This window comes from Condylura cristata, unplaced genomic scaffold, assembly GCF_000260355.1.
Source record: "Condylura cristata isolate star-nosed mole 26May11 unplaced genomic scaffold, ConCri1.0 scaffold00006, whole genome shotgun sequence".
NCBI classification, from domain to species: Eukaryota; Metazoa; Chordata; class Mammalia; order Eulipotyphla; family Talpidae; genus Condylura; species Condylura cristata.
Window position 1 is genome coordinate 52,151,783 of NW_004567107.1, and position 21,984 is coordinate 52,173,766.

A 21,984-nucleotide genomic window follows, 5' to 3' on the forward strand; every position below is an offset into this window, starting at 1 on the left:
AAATTTATTTATTTATTAATACAGAACTGGGATACAAGCCAGAGATGTGGAGGGTGAAAGGATTCACCAGAGACAGAGCAGGGAGCAGTACAGGCAGATCTATAAAGTACACTGCTGAGGGGAGCAGTGGGCGGGTCAGGAGAGGTCTGCGCCCCATGTGGTCACCTCCGGGGCAAGCGGGGATCGAACTCATGCGGAAGTGGCCTTAGCATCTCAGTGCAGTGCTTTAACCTACTGCACCACCAGGGAGGGCCGCATTTGTGTTATTTTAAGCCAATGAGTTTGTGGTAGTTTTGACTACAGAAACCAGTAAACTAATACGATTTGCTAAAATCATGTTCAGGATTTTTATATCTGTGTTCATAAGGGATACCTACTGTAAGATAGAAGATCAAGGCCGATGAAGTATTCAAAAATTAAGCCTCCACTTTAAGAGGTTAAAGAAGAAATAGTACATGATCATAAAATTTGTAGAAAAAGCATTTGAAAAATTCAACACCAATGTATGAGGAAAAAAAAAAAAAAACTAGAAACTTCCTCTTTCGATAGGGACATCTACAAAAACACCTACTACTAACATAAGAAGATTGAACATGTCTCACTAAAATGAGAAATAGAACAAAAGACTGAACAGAACAAAACACTGACAACATCACCCCTCCCCACAAGCAAGAGAGAATTCTGCCACCAGACAACCTTTGAACTTTTACTGCAACATTGGCTGTTTCTGGTTCTCCAACCTGCTGGTCCACCTTGGAGAGTTTGACTTGCCAACCTCCATAATTTTGTGAGCCAATCACTTAATGCAAACCTCTCTCACACATATATCCCATTGATTCTGCTTCTCTGGAGAATCCTGGCTAATATACCAGGTTTGGACTGTTATGTAAAATGTCACTATGGAAATTGACAAATAGATTGTTACCCTCAGTTCTTTGCTACATAAGTCTTTTCAATATGGCAACCCACTTCCTCACACATAAACAGGAACATAGGCATCTTGAGAGATTACAAGAATGTACATAACAGGACGTGACATTCATTAAGAACCATTTCAGAAAAAAAAAAAAATCATTTCAGTTACCTAGTATTATCAAGATGAAGGAGAGGCTTCTAGAGAGTCTGCCTTTGAAACCAGCTTTTCAAGGTAAGCATATATTTTATTTAGAATGATGATTTACTTGATTAGTTTGGGGAAAAGAAGACAGATATAACTTAGAGTTACAAATTTGCAAATGCCCCTTTAGAGCACTAATGACATAAACAAAAACCTGCCGAGAGTGGAGTTTGTCACTAGAAAATGCTCAAGGGAATTTAAAGAGATGGTTAACTCTCATCTTTAGAGAACTATGAATATCATTTACTAGTAAAAATATAAATATTCTAAATGAAACAAATTCTAGTTACTAAAATACTTAGATATAATAATTCATCATTGGCCAAATAGGTTTGATTCCAAATATAATGATTAGGAAATATATCAATGTACTTAGTTATAGCAACAAAATGGAGAAAGAATATTGTGCTGTATATAGTAATGTTTAGCAGATTTTATGCAATAAAGTATACTGACAAATGATAAGTAGAAAATGAAAAAGGGTCCATAGACAAATGTTCCTGAGTGTGAAGTTAAAAACATTTTTTGCTTACTTCTCAGAATGGAAAAACAGTCCTGTTCTAGTGAGAGCAATATCTCCAACTGGCTATCTGATAAACAACTCAAATTTCACATGTCCAAAACCAAACACTGAATTTCCCCCAGCCTTCCTCTGTCTCAGGGAGTGACAACTCTAAGCATCAATTTTGTTGGGTCAGAAAGTCTTGTCATCCTTGTGTCCTCTTTTAACACCCCACCAGTGCACCAGAAATTCATCAGTCCATGTATTGACTACCCTTCAACTGTGTCCAGAATCCAATAGGTTACCACTACCCCATTTTCACTCTAATTCAAACCATCTCTGAGCTGTGGCAGTTGCTTTAGTAGGGCTCGCTGATAGAACTGTTGCTTAAAGACACAATAGTCACCACCCATTGTTCATTTAAAACATGTGATCATGGCACTCCTTTCCTCAAAATCTCCCAATTGCTTCCCAGCTTACTCTAAATAAAAGCACTCATCCTTCTTCTGCCTCAAGACGTGCATATCTAACACCCAGTGCCTTTCAAACTTTTCCCTTTTGTTCCCTCCACTCCAAAACTGTGGCCTCAGCACTACCTTCTCCACTTTCAGTTCTTGGTCTGGAACTCCCTTCTTCACATGATTTACCCCCTCCTTTCAGGGTCTTATTCAATTTTTCTCCATTAAGGAACTTCCCCCCAATAGCCTCATTATCCAAAATGGCCTACTCTACCATGTCCCTCCACCATTTTATCCTGTCTTACTTCTTCCTTAGTGTTATGTTGTATCTGTTGATTACTCATATCTTCTATAGACTTACAAGTTCTACCATACCGAGAGTAGATTTTATTCTATTGTATCATTGTTACCCTAGTCCTAGAACTGTTCTCTGTGCATAAAGACAAAATGAATGTGCGCTGATTAAAGGAATCTTTATCAAACAAAGCATGCAGACACGGCAAAAACAATGGCAACAAACAGTTGGAGAATCAAAGTACGCTGAGGATTGAACTGTGTCCCTGGAGGGTAAAACGAAGTTTCCGGCTTTTTTACATCCTCCCGCCAAGGGCGTGGATGCCTGTAGTGGAGGCGTGAGCTGGGACACACGCTCCTGTAATTATGAACACCCGGGCCCAGAGAGCAGGGGGTGTGCGCATGTGTAAATGCTCACACCTGTGCCTAGAAGGCAGCGGCAGCAGCTCAGTCGGAGAACTTCTGAGAGGAGGGGAGACAGTAAAGCAGTTCCCAGAGGGCTGGGGGGCTGCCTGGCCTGCCCGCTGGCCCGCTGGCCCGCTTCTGTGTCTGGTTCCCTGAGAGCATTAAATGCCAGGAAAATTCTAGGTCCACTGAGGGCTCCAAGACTCTCTTAATCCATTTGCCCGAACTGACCATGAACCTGCCCTGTGCTGGTGCTTGCACTGCAGTCCACGAAAAAGGTATGTTGAAGCCCTAGTGTCAGTGCTTGAGGCTTTATTTAGAAATAAGGTAGTCTGGGAGGGAAAAATCCTCTGGGAATAACTCACTCATAAAATCCATGCTTACTTTTTGTTGGACACCAGCTTGGCTGGGGTAACAAGACCTGATGATCTTCATTGAGAATAGGACAGACAGGTGAGGAGCATGGACATGAAATTACAGGTGAGGAGCGTGGACATGAAATTAACAGAATTCTTGCTTCAATATACTTACTCTATACGATAAATAAAATTGTGTACTTTATATTTTATATATATATATAAATACTGTGTCTACATAAAAATAAAAGAAATAAGGTATTCTATTCACAAAGCAAAGTTCTAGTGACGGTGTTCTTAGAGAGGAGTTTGGAGATACAGACACATGAGGGAGACTGGAGCACAAGAGGAGGGAGGCAGAGGCTGGAGTCTGCGGCCACTTGCAGCCCCGCCAGATAGGCCGGCACTTCCCATTCCCAGGTAGCAGGGCTCGGCTGCCGGCTTCACTTTAGGCCGCCGATTACCACAGGATAAATGCGTTAAGTCACCAAAATCGTACAATTTGTTGTGGCAGCCCTAGGAAACGAAGACGGGCTGAAAAGTAGTTTCTCAAGTTAATTGAGTGATCAATGCATCGATCTAATTAAATGCCAGAATCAGAATGCATTCTTCCAGATTGTCCAGCTCATATTCTTTCCCCTAGACCAGTATTTCTCGACTCCTTTATCAAACACCCAAGTAGACTTTCCCCAATCTCTAATACTAATGTCATAGTTGACCCTTTGAAGAGTCACAGACCATTCTCATCGAAGTTTTTGCTACCCAACCCCACTTCCCAAAGAATCTGTTTTCGTTCCTTGAGGAGAATGTCGCCCCATTGGTGATGTGATGGAGCAATCAGGTAACAGCAATAAATGAAATGCCTCTTTTTCTGTAATCTGGATTCACAGTTTAACAAGTATCTGAGAAATGTCTGCAGGAAAAAGCCACCGAGATCTTGAGGTTGTTTGTTTCCCTGGATAAACCTACTACCACATTCTGGTTAGTACAGTATCGCACAGGGAAAAAAAAATGCATAAAATTAACTCTTCTCATTTCAATTTTACATAGTTCTCACAAAGAAAAACTCCAATAAAGCTTTAAAACATACTACTTTTCTGAGTTTGTTGTTTAATATTTAACTTTTTACTAGTCTTATTACATATTAACTTTTAAAACAAAGGATCTCTGCTTGAGAACTCTAGGTTAGAAGTTTAATTCAAATATAAGTTGACCTATGGGTAGATGTAGGGATTGAAAGAACACCTGCCAGCACTCTGAAGGCTCACTAATTCTTTGTGTCTTCTTTGCAAGGGGCATAGTGTGGACTTTATCACCAGTAAAAAATGCAATTGTGTGTTGTTGGCTTTGTGTGACCTTTCCCTGAATCATGGTACCCAACCTTTTAGCACATGAATTCCTTAAGAAAATTTAACATGCAGAGGGGATGAGAAGGTCGAACAAATGAAAGTCTGCCAGTCGATGTCATTAGGTGTCAATAGGATTTCAATTTCAAAAATTAGGAAACAAGGACATAGAGCTACAGTACAGCTGGGGTGAGGCCAGAGGCTTGCAAGGAATATGCTAAATAACCCCTGGGTATCCATCAGTGCAGCCAGCCTTCTCAGAGAGGAAACCATGTTTTTAAAAACAGTAATCTAGGATTTTTATCTGTAAAGATACCCTATTACAGCATCTCTGCTTGTATTCAAATGTTTCATTTTCTGGGAAGTTGTAGTAGACAGAAAGTTGTCCCAGGCTGGGTTGGTAAGCAAAGCAGAGGGGCTGGGAGGCTTCGGAGGCAACAGAACCTCCCAGCCACCTGCTAATCTCTAGCCTTCTGGCCCCTCTCTGGGATCTCAGTCTCCTGTGGTCCTCCTAGTGACACCTCCAGATTTTACGCTTGGCCTCCCAACACAGAGGCCTGCACTTACACAGGCACAACAGGTGCTGTCTGGTCTCAGGTGTCCATAGTCATAGGTGCATCCTAGGTCCTCATGCCCCTTGGTCTAGGCATCCGTGTTTGCAGCAGTAGAATGTAAAAAAGCCCGATTTTTTTAAACTTCATTTACCCTACAGAAGTTAATGGCTTTTTAAAATCAAACATGCCTATGCACGCTCAGATTCCCTAAAAGGTTATTTAACCCCATAATGAGAGTGCTTTTCACTTGTGAGATTTCGAGCTCCTAGCAGGTAGAAGCTATGTCCCACTAATGGAACCTGAAGTGTTCACATTTTTCCTTCTAAAGGTCACCAGACCTCTGCCAGTCAGGTGCTAGCTTCCAGAACTTTTTCTTGTGAGTTGACGCTACAAGGGTGGGAGAAATCTAAAGGTTATTTTATTTCACTGTGGACTCTCCAGAATGCTTGTTTTACCCAAACACTTATCCTAGGCTTTCTGCTTTCAACCCTCTGCTGTTTACTGGGTTTCTGCCCACTTTGAACCTCCTCTTCCATGTTCCACTCCTCTGTGTGAAGCATAAGTGTGAGGTCAGTGAAGTTTCCTTTGCTTAAGGTGGCCAGATTTGAATTCTGCTCCGTGCAACCAAGAATTTTAGGAAGTATGCATACCCATATGTGCTCCCTGAATATTTATTTTTCTGGTGTGAATTCAGTCATATGCAAAGTTAGAAAACTCCTTTTTCCATCTGTTCCAGTAATTACTATTGCCTCCTTCACTGTGTAGATTTTGTAGGATTTTATGAATGATATGTTTCCCTTATCAGATCTTTTATAACAATCACTCAGTTTTGGATAATGGGAATGAATTCAATTCAGAACACTGAACCACTGCAAGTGTGAGAGGAATAAAGGGGTTTTGCATGGGAATTAGGGCTTACGGGTATATGAGGGAGAGCAGAGGGAAGAGTGTGAGAATCAGTCTACTAATGACTTGAACCTGAAGAACAGGAATGTAGGGGGACTGGAATCAGCCAAGTAGCACAAAGGCCACATAGCCTCTAGCCACCATGTTCTCCTGAGAATGATGGCTTAGCAAATAGCCCCCTCGTGGTAAAATCAAAACCTGAACTATACAGGAAAGGTACTGTGAGAATATTGGTGCCCAGCCTTGAAAGTCAGAGGTGGTCCTGCTGAGAGACACACAGAATGCAGCTATCATTCCTACGATGGAAAGAGCAGCCTGTTTAATGAAAACAGGTTTCTTTGTTTCAGCTGATAATTTAGTTACAGATCACTGGTATGATAAGAATCAGGAGCTCAGTTTAGTATGTTCTTATTAAAATCAACAAGTAAAAGTCCTAATTATAATGGTCAGGCAGCCTCTTGGCTTAATGCCTTGGTGGTTCAGGCTGGACAATGGCAATGTTTTGAGTGATCTATTGTGTAATGAATTGATTAAAGCTGCCCTCTTCTTCTGGTTCTAAAACTAATCAGGTCTGAAGTACAAACAATTCTGTGAACTGTTATTTGCACTAGAGTTGAAAATTGACTGAACACCTGAGATTTCAAACTGCTTATTTGCAAATATTCTAACTCGAGGGGCACCAGGTAACTGTGAAAATGAAGTTAAAAAATAAAAGCCATATACTAAATATTCTGCACTTTGGGAGTAATTCAAATATCCCCATGAGACAGGGAGAGCGGAGGGAAGGAAACTGGTACCTAAAGAATAGTAAGGACAGCTGAGGTGATAAAGTAGAGGCTGAAAAGGTGCTACTAGAACAAACTCAGTTATGAGTGAGACAAGAGAACAGCCCTGTGGTCAGATTCTATAACAGAGCACAATGGAAATATGATTCTAGCAATGAACCAACAACATTATTCCCTTTCCCTTTAATTCACTTGAGTTTGTCTTTATGGAAAATGCTTGTTTAATTTGATAACCTAGCTTTTAGTCATTTTTTTAGAGAAAACTATTTCTTGAACAAAAACCAATCAGCACTTTTGTGACTTCCTTCATATCAAGGAGCACCCTTCTTCCTGAATGGCATGGAGCTCTCCTATCACCAGGTGGCAACTCGCAATTTTACAGGTGAGAGACAGTTCCTTTCAAGCAAGAAATGATATGGTGCAGTTATGATCATCTTTGATACTGCAGCCGTAAGTAGCAGGACTGAATGTATTTAGAGTTTTAACTGCTTAGACAAGTTCTAAAAAGTAATTCTTGACAATTTTCCCATGAGTTGATTTACAAGTATACCTTTCCAAAGCCTTAATTTTTCCCTTTTTAAAATTCCTGTCAGTGTTGAGAAACTATAACTGTCCTTGTTATTTTTATAATATTGACTGATAAAATTATGACCTATTAGTTGACAGGAATAGCAATTATCTCTTTATATGCATGCACACACACCATTCAATGCATTCGATGCATTTTCATTTTACTTTGCTGTGAGACAATCTCAATTCCAGTCACAGAAGAGTATCTATCTCCTAGGACCTTGAAAGGATTAATGGAGGTAATACAGGAAAAGGACTAGACAAGCCTGCCACATAGTACATACCATTTAAATTTCACTTGGCTTCCCTCCATACATGCAATTTCAGTGATAGTAATAGGGATGGCTGCCATTTGTTGATCTATGGACAGGGTAGTGTACTAAATTATTTCATCTCTAAAATAGTCCTATTAGGAAAATGAGATTCAGATAGTAACTTGCCCAAGTCCCATAGCCAATTTGTGAGTGAGCCTGAAATTCAACCTCTGGACTTTCAAACCTTTTACTAGTATGCCATTCTGCCCTTGAGTCTTCAAATCAAACACAGAATTCCATCATACCCCTTACAGCCTTGGAACCAAGTGGGGAGCTAGACTGTTGTGGGAGAAGAACACTTGAGGATTATCTCATTTAGCTTGGGAAGCTACAGTCCTAAAACTCACAACTAATTCTAAAAGGCAGCCTTGACTGCCACACAAGCTAATGAGGTCATCCAGTCTCTTGTATAAGACACTTGAGAATAAACACATAAGAATAAACATAAAAAGAAATACATGTTAAAAATACCCTTAGCCTAAAACTTGATGCACAAACTCAGCGCAACTTGCAGTTGTCCATCTTGTTTTTCCTTTTATCTGCGTGATGTTCCCACTGACAAAATCCTCTTGATTCCTGTCACTTCTCCAAGTACCACTAAATTTTGCTCCCATATTCCACTTAACACTTCTAAGCAGGCACTTTCTTCTAACTGATGTCCCCTCTTTTTTTTTGTAGCACAGTTTCCAAAATCACTGAGTAAAATGTGTTATTGCACCTCTGAATATAAAGAAGAGTTGTAAACTTTCAGAATGTAGAGCCTAGAATCTCCTGAAGGAGGTCCCACCAGGACACTTTTATGAACAATCTAAATTCCAATATCCAGATACTGCTTCATCTAACTATTTCTATAATTATAGAATTGACTCTAGATCTTGAAGAGGGGTTTTGGATGACTTCTGATGGATTTATACTATATATTTCTTTTAAGTGACTTAGTAAATGAAAATCAATTTAGTTGCAACTATCTTTTTCACAATGAAAAAAAATTATTTTGAAGATTATCTTAGGTAGTTTGTTTTATTTAGCAGTTGATTGTGCTGTCTGAGTTTTTTTGCTTTTTATAATTCCATTTTTGGCATTTGCTGAGTATCTCTCAGAATTCTAGACCTCTAACACTCAGGAATTAAGAGTATCTGGTGTCATTATCTTTTAAGAGGAATCCCATAAAGAAGGTTGGGTCTGTGGCAGAGGGATCAATTAAAGCTTGCATTAAGGAGTACTCATCAATTGAACATAGTCTTCCATTACAGGGTTGACCCCTGTGGATCTGTAGAAATTTCTTTGGTCAAAGCACATTAAGAACAGTTTTTAGTAAGAAGTCCCTTGTTTTTCCTCTTAAAAAGAACTCTTTTATGTCATGTGTGTAAAACATTTCCTAAAATGGGAAAATTTCAAGAAGTAGTTATTTGTTCATAAACTTTCTCTACATAATTCATACCAGTACATAGTACCTTGATATTTATATTAGCATTACCAAGAGAAAAAGAATCAATAGAAAGTTTGTGTACTATATATGTATAATTGATATAAAATCATAAATACAAAGATTTATATGATTTATTATAAGCAATAAAAGATTTATTAGAAGGAACTGACTCTCATGATTATGGAGGCTGAAAATTTTGCGATACACCATACACAAGCTTTAGGAGACCCAGGAGAGCTGTTGGTGTAGTTCCAACCTGACAGTCAGTGGGTCGGAGGCCCAAGAAATGCCAACTTTTCAGTCAGAGTGGAAGGAAAAACTGAAGTTCTAGTCCAAGAAAGGCAGAAAGGCTTCCCTCCTTAGTTTTAGTCTCTTTGTTCTGTTCAGGCCTGCCATTAACTGGACAAGGCCCATGTTAGGAGAACTATTCCAATGTTAAACTCATCAGAAACACCTTTACAGAAACATCCAGAATAATGTTTGACCAAATATTTGGGTACTCCATAATCCAGTCAAATTGGTACATAAAATTAGCCATCACAATATTCCATTACTGACTACATTTAATCAAACTTCCCCTCTCATCTCTATTTGAATATAAATATGTAATAAATTATATTTGTTTGTTATAAATTATAAAACACCGTTCTGTTTACTGTGATTAAAATAAATCAGAATACCCTGAGCGTGTGTTTAAGAATAAAGCTTTGGCTGATATATATTCACATATATGCATATAAACATACACACACACTTATTATATATTATATATATATATCAACTGCTATATACACATATGCATAAAAGCACCCACAAACATATATATGTATACAAACAAACACACACATGCATAGATAAAACTGGAATTACACAAACGTCAGCTTTACAGACCAGACCACCTTAGGCCGATATCTGCTTCTTTCGTCATTCTTTTCTATCAAAATATACACGGATTTTATCAATGGTAAAATTCCACCGGCAAAAGTTAGAATTGCAGTGATCATTTTGGGGAATTTCTGTCATAAACAAGATTGTTCTTTTAAGAGACAGCTTTAACAAAAAGCAAAATGTGTTACTAATCCAAGAGAGATCATTTTATTTAACATAGGAGTCATTCTCCTTTTGTTTCTATATTTATACTTAAAGGATTAACAAACAATGACTTAATTGTTTGACTTGATAAAATCGTCAAAGGCTCAAGTTTTTAAAAACAGGTATACATCTCTTTTTATTTTTTGTTCCATTATCTTTCTTTTTTCTTGGAAAGTTTAAAGATTAACTTATCTTTGACAATTAAAAAAAAAAACTTAGAAAACATGTACTGTTCTCTGTTCTCCCACATTCTTGTAAGACAAAACAAGTTACTAAGCTATGTGTGTGTGTGTTGAGATTTCATTTATTTATTTTTGTATAGATGAAGTGGAGTGAAAGAATTCATCAGAGACAGTGTGGAGAGCAGACAGGCAGATCTACTGAAATACACTGCTGAGGGGAAGCAGTAGGTGATATGGGAGACTTCTGCTGTGCCTTATGTGGATTAGCTCCCTGGATGGGAATGGAACTCGGGCACTTGCAGTAGACCATGGAGGTGGCAGCGCTGAGACTTAATCCCTGAGCCACCAGGGAGACCCCTGAGCTGTGTTTCTTTTGATGGATACTGGAAAGTACCTCTTAACCCCGGGCCAGCCAGGCAAAGCGGTCTCGAAGTGCGGGCTGGGGATGCTAATGAAGCAGGCACACACACACACACACACACACACACACACACACACACACACGATTCTCAGGCAAAAGGAAGCTCCTTTATTGTCCCGATTCCCTCCTTATATATCCCACAGTCTCCACCTCCGTACTTTTTCACCCCCCCCCCATTTGTACACCACCTGAGCATTTAGTCCTGCAAACAAAATATACTCCCTTTTGGGTAAAAGAGGCCCTTGTTTTTTAAAAGCCCACAATGTTTCTTTCTAGGTCCTTCAGTAACCTCAACTCCACAGCTCTTCACAGTACCCAGGAACATACTAGAGAAAGCAATATGATAGATAATCCCCTTTATTTTTATAGCTATGTGGTAGTAACAAAAAGTTTTAATTTCAAAACAAATGAGATTTTTATAACATGCAAAATTTTAAAATTAGTTTATCACATAGAAATATTAGCAAATATTTTAATTTCTTCAATGTCAGAATTAAATATCTCATAGTTCATAATTGTATATTAGCTTTATGAGTTAATTACTACTGACCCCATAGCTTTTTCAAATAAAAAACTATATATAATAGTTATATTCAACAAAATGAAATAATACTTAAAAGATTAAATTTTATAAAAGCATATATCTCCAAATCAAAAAATGTAATGTTAGCTAAGTTATAATGTCCATATCTGTTACTAATATTACCATTATAGAAATGATTAAATTCATTTAATGCCCCCCAAATTTCCTAAATAATTTTTTTTAAATATAAACACTGGCTACTAAGTATATTCTGACCATATTTCTTCAAATGACAATAGACTAATGAAATATAAATGTCTTTTAATGATTTTAGCTGTGTAGCTATATGTAACTGCCTCAAAATGAACTGAAATGCATGTTTATTGATCAGAGTCTAAAATTGTCCAAATTTTAATTGTTATGCATTCATGTGCCAGTCTTAGTATAGTAAAAGTGACAAATTTCATCAAAAGAGCTTCTATTCTTTGGATAATATACGTAAATTAAGCATGCTAGCATATGTATCTTTCCATAACTAAACATTAATAGGTTTGAAGAAAAATAGTTACATTTAAGTACCAAGCTAATACAATAGTTGTGTGCCCAAAAAATTTTCCAGAATTCTTGATTCACAATTTTTTTTTTCCTTTTATGCGTGAAAGGTTTGGGCATACACAGGGGTGCTGACCCATGGAATCATTAGAAATCTATTGCTTTTTTCAGTCTTTTATTATCTACAATGACCAAGTCATATATACTTTCACTATATGCTATAATAATGGTAAAACTTCATTCCAGTTCTAGAGTCACCACTAAGTTTAATGATTCCGATCTTTTTTCAAACTCTGCTGACAAAAGACTCATCACTTTTCAGTTGTTATCTAGCTTATGAATCTGTTACTTTCCTTCTCGCACATCAGTCCATTGCTGTGAACTCTAAATCCAGCAACCCTCCTTTATTCACCTGAAGAAGGAAAAACCCCATTGCTGCTGACCTGTTAGTAAGTGTACATATCCTACACAGCCTTTCTGAGACACCCCCTATGTTGGGAGTGACCAAGTGCAGAGATTTACTGAGGGACTGGATAAGGGCAGTAATAAGTTAGGCCTTGCATCCAAGAGTGATAAGGCGGTTTGCGTCCAATTAACTGGGCCTTGCATGGGGTGGGACTAGAAGAAGGTGATAACGAACTGGGCCTTACATCAAGAGGCACAGCGATGAGTCACCCCTTTGGAATCTGAGTTTAGAATCTATATAAGAGACCCTTCTCCCCTATAGGACTGGCAGTAGCTTCGGACCCCACTCTAGGGGCTCCATCTCAGCTGCTGTCCGGGAGCAATAAACTCTGCTTGCTCAGCCTTTCTGCCTCCCGCTTTTCTATCTTTCGGCTGGTCACAGAAGTTGAGAAAACACCCTATAACCTGAATTTAACTTTGTTTATTAATGGCTCATACTAAAAAAAGAAAAAATTAAAAATACCTAAGTGGGCCATGCCATCAAGACTTAAATTTATCTTTAAAACATAAGCTCTCACTATACAATAATTAAAAGGGCTTCAGTACCGGTCCACTACTGGTAACAAATGAAGCCTCCCAAACCAAGCATCCAGTCCAGGGTAAAACCCCCTTTCTGTATATCTTCATAAGCCTATTAAAAGTCCTCTGGACTCTCTTACTGAGACACCCCATGCTCCCCATTGTGTGTGCTCCTCTTTGCTGCAACATTTTCAAGTCCATGTGTGTTTGTGATGGTCTTTGGTTACAGGGCATGGGCAAAAACACAATTCAGTCAATGGCAGCTAACAAATTTTAGTGGATTTGTTCTCTGAGGATGATTCCTATTTTTACTTATTATGATTTTAAAAACATCTTCATCCTGTTACAGGGCAGGGTGAGGGGCACCCCAGAGTCCCAAGCCTGCCTCCTCTAAATAGATCCTGCCATTTGCTGCAAGACAAAACATACCCCAGTGCTTAAGACCTTTAATGGAAAGGAACTTTAATACAATTAATGAGCAATAAAGAGAAGCAAAGAATATGGTTTCCACACCAAGTTACCCATCCCCTGGTGAGTAAATGCCCAGCCAAACAGGGTTGTATCAAGGCACAGTCCCTGAGGCCTCAAAGTCTGCATGTATCTAAAGCACCTCCTGGTGGGGACCCATAGAAAAGGGACCAAAGGGTTCAGACATGTCTGGAAGGAAAGAAGCAAAATCAAAACCAAGAAAAACTTGGTTAACTTCCCCCACGGTCTCTCACCGGTCTGTTTCAACCAGTCCAGGACCAAGAAGCAATTTTCTGTCTCTGCTGCATTTCCTCCTCCGGGTCTCCTTGCTCCCCATCTTTCTTCTTTCCTCCTCCAGTCCCCTTTCAGCTTCTCCACCCTTCTCCCTGTTCAACTCCACCCTTTCTAGGATGGGACAGAAAACCTGGAACCTCCCTTTTCCTGTTACAATACCAATGGTTCTCTTTTTAGATGGTGTCAATTTCCCTAGAAGACTGAAGCACTTTTCCAATTGACCTCAAGATGGCAGGCTTGAATAAAATATTTCCATGTTTAAACTATTTCCAATTTTTATATGCTGGGCTCCTTTGAAGTTGGAAAAAGAAACAAAACTTAACTACCTAATGGGTGCCAGATGATGTCGGTTTTTGGAGTTATTGCGGGGTTCTTGGGGTCACTCTGGGAAAGGTTTCACCAGAGCTCCCCTTTCAGCCTCTTGTGGTGAGTTCCCAGGTGAGTTTCTCCAGGAGACAGAGACTCAGTTATATTTAAAGAGCAGGTTTATTAGGGAAAAGGACAAGAGTGTTGGACATTTGCATAGGCACAAGTGGGCAGGAAGAGCTGCCCCGAAAGGGAGAGGCTTACTGAGAGAGCCCTGCATGGTAGATGGCCTTAGGAGAGCGGCCTGCACTGAGGGAGGTCAGTGAAGAGAAGGCCCTGCATGGTACAAGTCACAGGCAAGAAGGAGGCTGCAGCCCTGCAGAGGGAGGGAGGATGGGTGGGGGGGAAAGAAGCACCTGCATAGGAGCAGGAGGGCAGAAGATGCTGCCCCGAGCAGGTGCAGATAGAGACATCATCTCTTTGGGAGTGGCTCACTCCTGGTGAGCCTAGCTTTGTTGATTATGAATAGAATCTGAAAGAGACAGGAGATCCCACAATAGGCTCAATCTCCATGTCTTTACCTTTCACCTTTTGGGTCTGAGACAGACACCACCTACAGCAGTCTGCTATCTGCTTTTATCTTATGCTTTGTAACCTAGGTATTGGCGCCTACGGATCTTGGTTTCTATAGCTGGTCAATGGCTGTGCTAATCCCTTCTACCCCCAAGTCCCTTTGAGTCAGTCTTGTGCTGCCACCTTACTATTGCTTCCTCCATCACCACCTATTTTTTTTTCTATATTTCTGCATTTTTTCAAGGGCTGTGAACTTTTGATTTAGTTTTTGTTTTTTTAAATGCATATCAACATCAGTAATGAGAATCTGAAAGACCTTTAAAATGGAGATAAATGGAAAAAGAGGCAAGCACTGTACTAGGATTCCCCTATAAGAAAGCTCAATTGTTATTAAAAAAATACCTTAATTATAAGAAATCTTAAAATACTAGTTCTAAATTGGTATCATGCATCTAAAAAATTTTTACACTTCAATTTCTGGGTTGAATTTATCTACTGTGTCTGTATACTTCTGAAAAAATAAAGAACATAGGAATGATATAGATTTTAGAACAAAGCAAATTCGTATTCAGATCTAATTCTACTTCTTGCTGTGTGATCATGAACATATTATTTAATCTCTTTGAACCATAAAATGGGATGATGATAATGGTCACAAGATTGAGGTAAGGACCAAATTTTTTTTTTTTTAAGAATGGCACAGGTTTTTTTTTTTTTTAAGATTTATTTTTTGCGCATACAGAACTGGGGCACAGGCCAGAGGCGCAGGGGCGACTAAAGGATTCACCAGAGACAGAGTGGGGAGCAGAACAGGCAGATCGACGAAGTACACTGCTGTAGGGGAGCAGCGGGCGGGTCAGGAGAGGTCTGCCACGCCATGTGGTCACCTCTGGGGCAGGTAGGGATCGAACTCATGCGGAAGTGGCTCAAGCCTCTCAGTGCTGTGCTTTAACCCACTGCGCCACCAGGGAGGGCCAGGACCAAATTGTAGTGGGGAGAATTATGGAGTAAGGCTAGAGAACTGGAGGTGAAAGAATTCACCAGGGAGTGGAGAATAGAAAAGGCAGATTTATTGAAACACTCTGCAAGAGCAGCAGCAGTGAAATAGAAGAGACCTGCACAAGGGACTTGGGACTCCCTTTATAACCTGTTTTTGAGGGCTTTTCATGACTGGGGGAGTTGGTTTGGGCCAGCTAGTGCCAGGATGGCTGGTTTTAGGAGTTGAGCTTTGACATTGGATGTGATCTAGGTCCTGCTTCTTCATTCACAGTCAAAGTGACCAGTCTTTTGACCTGGTTCCCAGAGTAATTTTCTCAATACTATTTATCTAGTCAAGCCTCCCAAACCTTCCTTCTAGGCAAGGGGTGGGGCCTAGTTTTAACTTCATTGAATGATACCCTGATACCAATCAGATTATAAATGGAAATTAGCACAATTTAATTCATGGCAGGCATTATTTTGAAGTAAGTAGGGCAGGATGAAGTGAAAAGTATCACACAATATATTAGGAATTGTGAGTTACAACTCCAAAGAGATTAATAGAAATAAACTTTTTTGTTGTTGTTGTTATGTATGAGGTGGTCAGAAGAGCAACTTTTGGCAGAGATTCTCCTAGGATTTGATTTGAAATATGACATAAATTATTTCATGACCATGAGTCAGTATTTTTTCCTCGCCCTTTCTCACAGCTTTTCTGTGCTCACAAATGTGGATCCTCAGACCTTCAGACAATTCGGGAGCTAGAGTGAGTGTGCGGTTAGAGGAAACTCCTATACTAAGCCTGATTTCAATCCCCACTAGCCTAACAGAATAAGAGCTCAGAAAATATTCAATTTAATTGAGAATAATATTAATATATGGAATGATTAGAAAATCCCACTCTTCCATACTTTTAAGAATTGAAGGACATTGAGTTTTCAGTATATTTGCTGACCCATGTAGCCAGTGGGACATGTGGGGAGTGAGGAGTAACTCTGATGCCAGTGCAGGAAGTGGTGATGAGAAGTTCACAGGAATCTAAGGCTATTCTCAGAGCTCATTCAGGTCTCTGTGTAACTTTTTTTTTTTTGAAGGAGTAGCTGGTGGTGATTGCAGCCCACCCTCCACCAATACCAGACCTCTCAGCAGAGATGCTGACTGGTGACTGATTGACAGTTCCAATGTGGCTTATGTCTGTCAACCTTATAGTAGGAAAAAATTGACAAGCAGCCCAGAACCCAGGAGTGTCTAGAGAACAGATAGTTCTTTATTATAGAAAGTTGCCTGAGTAGTTTTCCCTGGGAATTAGGAGTATTTTCCTTTTTCAATTATCATCAATGTTGGAATATTTTAAGATTTTAAATGCAATGCCACCCCTTAAATACATAATTCTCCCAGGCTTGTTTTGTTCTTTTTTATGTTTTCTTGATTTGTATGTTTACTCTTGGAAAGCTAAAATTTAAAGCCAAGACGACTGAACACTGAAAACCAACCAACCAACCACTTTCATCAAACCTAAAATTAAAAGAAAGGTCAGTAAGTCTAATGCCTTACTGGATGGTAGTCTTTCCAAATATAAAAATCACTTGTCAATAATGGCAGTGGACACTAGGGAGCAGTAACACATGGCATATGAAATCATTGTGGGGTTTTGTTTTTTTTTTCTTTCCAAACTCTTACCAACTGCATTAAATTAAGTGATAGCTTTCTAAGTCTCCACTTTTAAAGGAATTTCCCTTGAGTGTTGTTCAAGAGGTGCAGACACACCGGGCCCAAACTGTTGTTCATTCTGATCTTATGTCAGCCAGAAGATCTGCTTCTATCTATGAATCTAGCTGTGAGAGTCAAATTAATACAATTTTGAAGTTAACATTTACCATTTTGCCTCATTTTCCTGGTAGAGTCACCAACAACTATATTTAATTGTCTGTGTATGGTTCATAAGTCAGCCATCCTGTTCTGAGAAGAGACTGACAGAGTGGACTGAGCCTTGTGTTCAAACTGCTTCCCTGTCTGTCATGACTCAGGAGGCTACAGGGTGCTCAGAGGGGCTGGTGCCTGGGGAGAAGGAACTGGGTTCTCTTTGACAACTACTTTTGGGCTAGTGGTCACTCTCAGACAGCTGTGCACCATGAAGAGGTGAGGTAGGAACCTTGAGTCACCTGTGGTTTGGGAACAGACAGGGAGCCACAAGCCCCAAGCTCACCTTCCTCAGGGCAGGACACAGTGGACATCCAACTAAACCCCTGGGCCCAGCTGACTGTCATGGCAGACAGTGAGGTCTGTCCTTTGGCTATGTGACTCCATTATTCCACCAACTTTGTCTGGCTTAATTCTGATTCTAGGGACCTGAGACAGGGTTGACAACTTTAAAAATCAACCAGCGATAGAAGAATACCAAAGCCTCAAGCCACTGTGCTTTTATGATGCCCAAACCATACAACTGTGTTGGATGATCCTATTAATCTGCAAAAACCCTGAATTTCCTCATTTGGAAAATGGGAATAGCATCAATAATATAGCACGATTAGTAAGGAGCTGTAATGATTAAATGGGGCCCTATTGGGGAAATTGCTTCATAAATAAGAAAGTGTCACGACAGATTAGTAACTATAAAGCATACACATTCTCAGATTTTGACATTTTTAAATGTATAGAACGCTATGTTCCTTAAATTCTACAGCTTGGTAAATGCACTTTTGTAAACTGCTTCTCAGCACCAGAGAGATTCCAAAAACATAAAGAACATAAATATAAAGCAAAACATAAAGAACAAAATCAAATTTTTCTCTTGTGTCTCAGACCTGGCTGCATATTAGATAAACTGGAGGACTTAAAAATGACCTATACCTAAGCGTTATCCCTAGAGAACCTGATTCAATTTACTTGATAAGTGGAGGAAAGTGAGTAGAGGTTATCATGGATAGTTTTAAAAGTTCACCAGATGATTTTGTTGCACTATTATGATTAAGAAAATCTGGTCGGGCCCTCCCTGGTGACGCAGCAGGTTAAAGTGCAGCACTAAGAAGCTTAAGCCACTTCTGCATGAGTTCAATCCCGGCCTGCCCTGGAGGTGACCACATGGCATGGCAGACCTCTCCTGGCCCGCCCGCTGCTCCCCTCAGCAGTGTACTTTGTGGATCTGCCTGTTCTGCTCCCCACTCTGTCCCTGATGAATCCTCTCACCCTCCACATCTCTGGTTCTGTATGAATAAATAAATAAATCTAAAAAAAAAAAAATGACCTATACCTAAGCCTTATCCCCAGAGAATCTGATTCAATTTACTTGATGGGTGGAGGAAAGTGAGTAGAGGTTATCATCGATAGTTTTAAAAGCTCACCAGATGATTTTGTTGCACTATCATTATTAGGAAAACTTGGTCTATGTGTGCTATTCATCAGTTATTTCAGTACCAGGTAAATGCTAAACCTTTAATTTCCAGGCCCTGGGAGGCCAGGCAATGTCACATTTGACAGCCAATCCTAGGCTTCCCTTGTTGCTGCTGTATGCCCAGTCTCTACTCTGTCACCTTGTGTCTGGGGTTCTTTTCAGTCATAGACTTAAACCTGTAACTAAGGGGTTGGGAGCAATTTTGCATTGTATTTGAAAAGATTGCCAATAGACTGTATCTGGTAGAGGTGCCATAACAAATACCATAGATCAAGTGGCTAAACAATAGAAACTTTTTTTCTCACATTTCTGGAGGCTGGAAGTCAAAGATCAAGAAGTCAGTATAGTTGGTTTCCTCTCAAAGTTGAGGTCCCTTTCCTTGGCCTGATTTTGTGGTGGTATCCCCACTAACCCCCTCAACCTTGCTCCTCAATGATCTTTTCCTTTACCTTGCAGAGCTTCACCCAGTGTGCTGCTGAAATCTGGCCACGCCCTAGCTTCAGCCACCACAGCCAGGTAGCCTTGACACCACAGAGGAGCCTAGTATTATTCTTCGGCAGCTGGTCCTAGAAAAACTATGGCAGGGATGTTGCAGCATTGTAGATGTGAGACCAGGCCCTCATCCCTACAGTTTCTCTTAGGAATTAGTGATATATGCAGTTATGGATGGATTTTTTTAGTGTTCTCTTGTTTTCTTTGGAAAACTTTTCAATCAGCTAGAAGCCAATTTTATGGGTGAAGAGAAAATGTTTTCTTCAGAACTTTCTAACACAAATTGAAGAACAATATAAATTACTTGAATGTTTGAGCTTTGTTCAAAACAAATGTAAAAACTCTAAGTCTTCATTAAAGAATGCACACTTTAAGGAGGAGGAGGAAGTAATAGACACCAAAACTTGTCATTTATAGCAAAATGGAAGATGCTGGAATGGATTATGCTAATAAGAAATAATCCAAAAGGAGAAAGGAAATACTGGGTGGTGTCCTTATGCATGGAATATAGAAAAACAAAGACAACCTTTGAAAACTGACCATAGATCTGGGACATTCGGAAGGAGAGTAGGGTGGGGAGGCATGAGGATGGGGGGGAAGGGCGAGGGAGAGCACTCTGGGCTATGGGTGCTTTGGTAGTGGAGTACCAAGGTGACTGCATCTGAGGGGGGAAATCCTCTACTTTCAAAACACTAATAAGGATGTAACAAGGTTATACTGAAGTAACCAGCTTACTTCACTGAAAATAAAGCTAAGAATCTAAACATTCTAAGCAAGGTGAATTGATGGTGGATATTTTCTAAAAAGGATACAGTCACTAGAGTGAATCAAAATCCTTAATGTTATAAAACACTGAAGCCAAAAAACTTTAAAATAGTTCAAATGGATGAAGAATAACTTAAGAAAGTTATAAAAAAATTATATGGTTGAAAGTTCTCAAGTTCAGGAAAGCCAGAAATGGCTTTTACAAGTAGTTGAAAAATGGAAACTTAAATAACATTTAAACACTTCAAAGTAGATGCTGAATAAATTCTTTATAATAAAATCAGGTCAAGAATCTGATGAAACCCTTGGTAAAGATGAAAGATTGTGTTACTGTTCTTGGAGAAGACAAAGATGGTAATAACTTGGAGTTGGAAATGAAGAGTGAGTCTGAAAATGCTGCTCAGTTAAACACTTCTTTAAAAACTCTAGAAGGAAAAAAAAACACACAAATTTACACTCACTACCTGAAGTACAGAAAACAATGAAGAGCCTGCTGAATGTATTAAAACCTTATGATTGAACAAGCATCTTTGCAGTCAGGAAAAAAAAAAAAGCTTTGAAAGCGAGAATCAAAAGCTTCAAATAGTGATTGAACTGTATCTGGAAACTGAACTAACTCTTCAGAGGAAATTAATAATAAGGGGAAATTAACATCTAGAGAAAGAGCAGAAACTTTCCAAAGCAGATGAAAAGATTAGCCGTGCACCAGAAGAAGGGAGACCTGTAAAAAGCCAGTCAAAGCTCTTCCAGAAGAATGGAGACATACAGTCAATCTTATCAAGGGCAGATTATTGCCTGTGGGGGAAAAAATACATAATTGGTTGGCAGCCAACCTTGATAATTTCAGGAAAGGAAAAGCTTACAACAGATGAAAGTTAACTGAAATAGAGTTTAAATTTTGAACTTTTAGAAAAAGATCCTTATGCATTTATATTCCACATGCAGCATTTGGCAGAGAGTATTCTCCATATGGTCCTTTACCACTGGATCAACCTTAATCTGAAATGACAGCTTTTTTCTCTTTCAACTTTATGGGAAACTCTTACCTATGGGTACAGGGGAGGAGATAGAAGTTCAAGAGGGCCAAGAATCCCTTGGATCGGCAGATTACCACACACTGTAGTAGAATAACTGATTCTGGGATTACCTTTTGAATTGGGTTCCATTTACCTCCAAGGATAAAGGATTATAAAATGATTTCTTCGTGCAACTATATCCTAACCCAGTATTTCTTCCACAAAGACAAGACAGATTTTGTTCTAATTCTGGTAGAGTATTTGAACCAGTAGAATTCCTAAATTTTAAGATACAGTATCTTTGAATGAAACATATGGACTGATGCCTTCAGAGATAGAATCCAGAAGAAATGATGTCAGAGAGAATCTTGCTTTTTACAGGTGCCTGATTCAGCTCTCCCTACCAAAAGTGAAGCTAATGACCCTGGCTTTATTCCTGTATTTTTTCCTCAAATTAAGTTTCATTGTTTCCAAAGTATGTCAGGGATTTGTTCTTTAGGAGAGGTCATTCTTTTCCTCTTCCCCTTACAGATAACATGTAGGGCGCACCCCAAGTTAGTTCTTTCAAAAGATTTCTGTGGCCCACCACCCCCATTTTCTGACTCACCTCCTTCATTGCGTGGCCTTCCTTCACCATTCAAAATATCTATTCACTGAGAGACTTATTTCATCTTCCCCAATAACTAGATGTCCTCCCCTCCCCACCCCCATCTCTAGATCCAGAAAGTAGAAGTGAGTTCTCTTCAGGACTGATTTTTGTTTTTAAGTGAGCGCTACCTCTGAACATCAGAACCACAAAAAATTTGACAATATTTTCAGTTGCTCTCCAAAAGTAACTGTGACTTCACTCTCATTTTCACCACTCACATTCTCATCAACAATGTAATACGCTCCTTTTTCTCTGCATACTC